This window comes from Aulonocara stuartgranti (assembly GCF_965226115.1).
Source record: "Aulonocara stuartgranti genome assembly, chromosome: 3".
NCBI lineage: Eukaryota > Metazoa > Chordata > Actinopteri > Cichliformes > Cichlidae > Aulonocara > Aulonocara stuartgranti.
This window is the reverse complement of record NC_138941.1, coordinates 77,663,163-77,668,927: the sequence shown is the minus strand read 5'-3', so window position 1 is coordinate 77,668,927 and position 5,765 is coordinate 77,663,163. Positions and strand designations below refer to the sequence as shown.

The 5,765-nt window shown below is 38.6% G+C and overlaps 2 protein-coding genes across 2 annotated transcripts in view; both read left to right on the top strand.

Annotated features, from left to right (window-relative positions):
• Positions 1-5,765, top strand: part of LOC309703657 (uncharacterized protein) — a 196,702-nt gene that overhangs the window by 23,009 nt on the left and 167,928 nt on the right. The window lies entirely within an intron of this gene.
• The window catches only part of LOC309703664 (uncharacterized protein), a 163,423-nt gene that overhangs the window by 7,031 nt on the left and 150,627 nt on the right, over positions 1-5,765 (top strand). The gene's annotated exons all lie outside the window — the stretch shown is intronic.

Sequence of the window (5,765 nt, the reverse complement as noted above, 5' to 3'; positions counted from 1 at the left end):
TTTGAAAAGTCTTTTCTTATTAACTTTTCTTATTAACTTATTACACATGTAATTTTGAGTCCAAAATAATCACCATTTCACTAGCAGGCAGATAAGAACTTTATCTAACTTCAGCCATCATTTCACTCAGAAATATACATCCATCCATTTTCTTGTGTTTATGGGGGGGCAGCAGCTGAAGCAGAGAAGCCCAGACCTCCCTCTCCCTGGTCACCTCATCCAGCTTGTCCAGGGGAACACCAAGGCGTGGAGCTGTACGGGAAAAACACTGTCATTTCAAAGAAGTAAGCACAAGTGCAAAAAGTGAAAATCGAAACAGATGAAGTTGTGCAAAAGCAGGATAAGATAAATAAGGATCAGAGAGAAAACAAAATGAGTGAAAGGAAGAATCAAGTCTTGATAAAAATAGATGCTAAAAAGCTGCTGATCTTGATTGCAGCTTATCAATGGTGCACATGAGCTGAAAGCCAAAACAGAGCAATTCCAGGTGATTGTAAAAGCAGCATTTATTCATTTTGGAATGACAAACCTGCTTCACAGTTCTTCAGGAGGATGGTAGAAGTCTGCTTGCTAATGGGCCAGACTTACTGAAGAAGAGAAAATTAAGCTGATGTTATTTGTGTGTCCACTGGTATTATATAAGCAAAAGAAAAAGAAAACTACTGGTAAACCATGGATAACAAAAGGGCTAAAAAATGTGTGTAAAAAGAAAAATAAACTGTATAGAGATTATATAAAACTTAGAACAAAGCCTGCTGAAATGAAATATAAAGTTTATAAAAATAAGTTAGTATTAATTATGAGAAATCTGGCAAACTTAATTACAAAACAGGATGATTCAGAATGACAAATGGAAAGGAGATAGAGTGGTAAAGTCTATGTTTTGAGGGGATATCACTGAAAAAGAAATTATAGCTATTGCAGTAAAATCTAAAAATAAGACATCCACTGACTGTGATGGGTTAGACATAGTTATAGTAAAAAAGACCTTGGATTGTATAATCAAACCTATCTGTTATATTTTTAATCTTTTGTTTTATACAGGTTTATTTCCTGACCGAATGAAAGTGGCAAACATTATCCCCCTTTATAAATCAGGAGACAGACATAGTTTTAACAATTATAGACCGGTATCATTGGTATCACAGTTTTCTAAAGTGCTTGAAAAACTCTTTGCACAAAGATTTGATAGTTTTACTGAAAAACATCAACTTTTAAGTGAAAGTCAGTTCGGATTTCAATGAAACAGATCAACGGCAACAGCATTAATGCAGACCTTCCCAAAGTGTGGGGCCCGCCCCCTAGGGGGGGGCGCAGAGCCATTGCAGGGGGGGCGCGGCATGAAAAGGGAAAAAAAAACAACGCTTGGGCACTGCTGGCACGGGCGCCTACACAAACGAAAAGCATGAGATGTTTCCAAACCAACTTCATTCTAAGCCAAAGACTAGAAAATATGGTGAAGCATGTCTTCCCTTTGGCTTCACCTGCACAAGTGCCGAGGTCTCCCTGCAGAATTGTTTTCCCCTTCGTTGGGAGCAGCGCTGGGCTGTTCAAATCACGGACAAACAGGATCCCACATTCTTGATTTTTAGTTCACAAACACTTGTTGTAATGACTAACTACTCCTGACATGTTGGAGATGTTAGCTCTTTATACAGTAAAGGTACAGTGGGATACAAATAATATCAGGCTGATCCTGCCACAATTTTTTCCCCCAGTTCAAATCACGGACAAACAATATCCCACAGCTGTTTATGTTTTTGAACCCATTTTGCAGAGGGATTTAAAAATGTATTGATAGCAATGTTGAACACAGGAAAAAAACAACTACACGTAAAATAATCACACCGTGACTCCTCTGCCTTTCTAAATAGAGGGACAGTAGCTGTGTGTGTATATTTAAGCGTGTAAAACCTGAAGATAGTCAGATTAACAGTATTTCGTCTCTATCTGCTATTCTGCAATTCATCTCATGTAAACAATAGCGTGACGTGAAAAAAGGCACATACCTTTGACGTTGCGTGACGAACTCTGTATTCCTCGTCCACAGGTAAACGCAAAAAAGGAGTTTTAAAAAATCTCAGTTTTCAAAAATACCCGTGTAGGTGCAGACGTAGCGTAAAAGAGTTAGTAGTTTATTTTATTAGCACCTGTAATTTATTGCAGATTACTTGTATTTGCTTAATTGTTCACTAAATGTTTGAGGTGTGAAATAAACCGCAATGGAGCAAAATATGTGTGTGTGTGTGTGTGGTTGGAGGATGTTTTTGTGCATGTGCACATGGGGGGGGGGTGAACATTTTTCTTGTAAAACAAGGGGGGCCCAGCAAAGAGGTTTGGGAACCACTGCATTAACGAATACTATTGAAGACATTTCATCAGAACACATAATAATAAATATACTATAGGGGTATTCATTGATCTAAAAAAAAAGCTTTTTACACTCTGAAACACTCTATTTTGATTTCCAAGTTAAGTACTTATGGTGTGAGAGGAATTGTATTGAACTGGTTAAGCAGTTACTTAGATAATAGGTTTCAGTATGTGCAGTGTTTAGGTAATTCATCTGAAAGAATGAAATAGAATGTGGGGTCCCTCAAGGTTATGTTTTAGGAACAAAACCTTTTAATTTATATATAAACAACATTTGTGATGTATCGAAAATGTTAAATTTTGTTTTGTTTGCAGACGACACAAATTCTGGAGAAAACTTGAAAATACTGGCTAAAATTATGGTTATTGCAATGAAAAAAAAAATGATTTGATGTCAGTAAGTTATCGCTGAATTTGGAAAAAAAAAAAACTAAGTTTATGATATTTGGAAATTGTGTAAAGGTGTAAGAGATAGTATTATCTATAGAGGGAGTATTAATTGAAAGAGTGACAGAATTGCATTTTCTGGGTGTAATAGTGGATGACAAGTTAACATGGAAATCTAATATTGAACATATTAAAAAAAAAAGTAGGCTAAAAGTATTTATATCCTGGGTAATGTTAGATATGTATTAGATTACAAGGCAATGCGAATATTATATTTTTCATTATTTTTACCCTATCTGAGTTATTGTGTTGAAGTATGGGGGAATACATATGTGACTAATATTAAACCATTATACTTCTTACCAGTGTAGGGGCTAATGCGTTATTAAGTAACGCATTACAGTAACTACGTTATTATTGTGATAACGAGCACGGTAACTAGTTATTATGCCAAAATCAGAAACGCGTTAATCGTTACTGGGATACTGGGACAAAAAACATAAAATCAGAGTAGAAAAAGTTATATTTTTACTGTAACAACCACAAACATGTTTAATGAATCATATTTCATAACTTTAAATGCAAATATAAATGTCAATTTTAAAATCATATGCACAAGTTTTGCAAACAACAAAGTTATTTGCATCCATTTACCTTTTACTTTGATTTTTTAAATAACCATTTCAAACTATTTACAGGACAATCAGCTGTTCTTCAATAAGATGTCACAGAAATTATTTGTGCCACTGCAAAAACATAATTTCTGTCCACTATAAAGGAAACATCACAGCCTGATACCTGCAGGTCTGACAGCAGCAGGTGTGTCACTGCTGTTTCTACCTGGAGACAGCAGTCGCCTCATTGTTCTGACACACAACACAAAACTATCCACAACACCACACACTAACTACACAAGACAACACATTAACTACACACTCCAAACACGCTAAACGTCACAAATCTCTCACATCTCAAAACTCCCTCTCTCTTTTTCTGCTCGCTCTCTCTCTCTCTCTCGCAGTCACTCCTAAAACTTCGTTCTTTTCTCTCATAAGCAGAGAGGTCTCGCTGCGCTGTCCTTAGACAGTAAACGTGACGTAACTATTGAGGAAAAACAGGCGTATATATTGTTTATCATGACTCTGGTTTTACGTGGCCTATCAACACAGTTTATAAACTGGTATATATCACCTTGTTGCTTTGTCATCTTGAAGTGGTTGTGTGATTGGCTTACCACGACTACTTTATTCTTCCTCAGTCAAACAGCAGCACTCATGCGATTGTTTTGCCCCCTGAGCTCCAGGTGTTGTGTTAGACAGTGACCGTGATCACCGTCCACGGGAGCGCAGCTGCTTAAAGCTGTAGCATCCAGATTACTTACAGCTACTTCCTGCAGCTGATATAAGGTGCAGTAAGCTGAACACAGCTTCAACCGTCTGTTTGTTGAAAAAATAACGGACCGCATTTTCTTGTTAGTAACGGTAACGGCGTTGTAACAATAGGAATAGTAATTAGTTAGATTACTCGTTACTGAAAAAAGTAATGCCGCTAGTAACGCCGTTAGTAACGCCGTTACTTGTAAAGCCGTTATTCCCATCACTGGTCACGATACTTACGTCCTGACTGCTGATCAGCTGATCGTCCTTTCATGGTTTATCAGAGGACAAAGAAACTTGATAACTTGATTTAGTTTGGACAATCCACCAATCACAGAGCTCCATCAGAGACCTTACAGTAACTACATTCACCAGCAGAGCTTTGATGGCGCTACTCTCCACGACCACTAGATGTCTCCACACTCTGTGCTGACTCCAATGATCAGAGCTGCTGAGCCTGTTTGCAGACAGAGGAGGAGCTCCTGGTGATCCGTGTGGCACTAAAAAGCTCTGATAACGTCCATCCAGCAGCTGAGAACAGGGACATTTGGTGCCATGTCAGAGCTGCACAGTCAATCATCCGTTTGGCTCTTTAGTTTGAAGAGTTCAAAGCAGCAGCAGAGAATCTAAGGTGTGTCACACAGCACCAAGTTTCCTTTGGTCACATATGAAATGTGAGTCAGAGCTTCGGCTACACAACAACAACACACACAGCAGCTCATTGTAACACGAGCTCATCTGAAACCCACCAAGAAGAATCCAGAGATTTGAAAGTTGCTGCTTTGGATTGTTAGTTTGATCTGAATCAGAATGTTTGATGGAAATCTGAAACAATGACCCAGGTTAAAATACTTTAAATCAGTGCAGATGTGTAATGTAATTTAAATGTTGATAATGGTTGTAGTGGGCTTGTAATGTAAATGTGTCTGATTAAATGTGACATTAATGGTGACGCTGCAGAAACCTGATGAAACAGTTCTATTAGTGGGTCTGTGTGATCAGCATCAGTGGGTTAAGGTGAGGCCGTGACTAGTAGAACGTCATGTTGGTGACAACACATGAGCCAACATCAGACTCCGAGCGCTATAATAAAGATGCTGTTGTTTTTGAGCCCCTGTATTAATTAAAAGCAGTTTAAAGTCAGCTTGAGTTTGATGTCTTTATGTCAAAGCTGCTCATGATGTTGAGCTGCTGATGGAATAAAAACAATATAAAAGCATGTAGTCCAGACTTAAATGTAGCCTGTTGTTAGCTGAGGTCCACACACAGTGTTTGACAGTGTAAAGTGTGTGAAAGGGCTGCTGGTGGAGCTCACTTGATGAGCAGGTGACCACGAGGTGGAGAGCAGCTGGCCTGGTTTGATTCTGACCCGGGCCACGCCCCCTTTCTCTCTCCCTCTGCTTTGCTGTCACTTATCTTCACTGCTCTGTCCAATAAAGCTGAAAAAGGCCCCGAATCAAAGAAATCTGCTGCAGCCTCTGAAATATCTTCTGTTTCCTTCCCAAGTCCGACGACTTTTTCACCGTCAGCCCATCAGATAATCAAGGAAATGGCTCTCAGCATCTGGCTGTGGTAACAAATGAGTCCCTGTTTTGTGTCAACGACAACAATTTGACTTCAATGTGAACA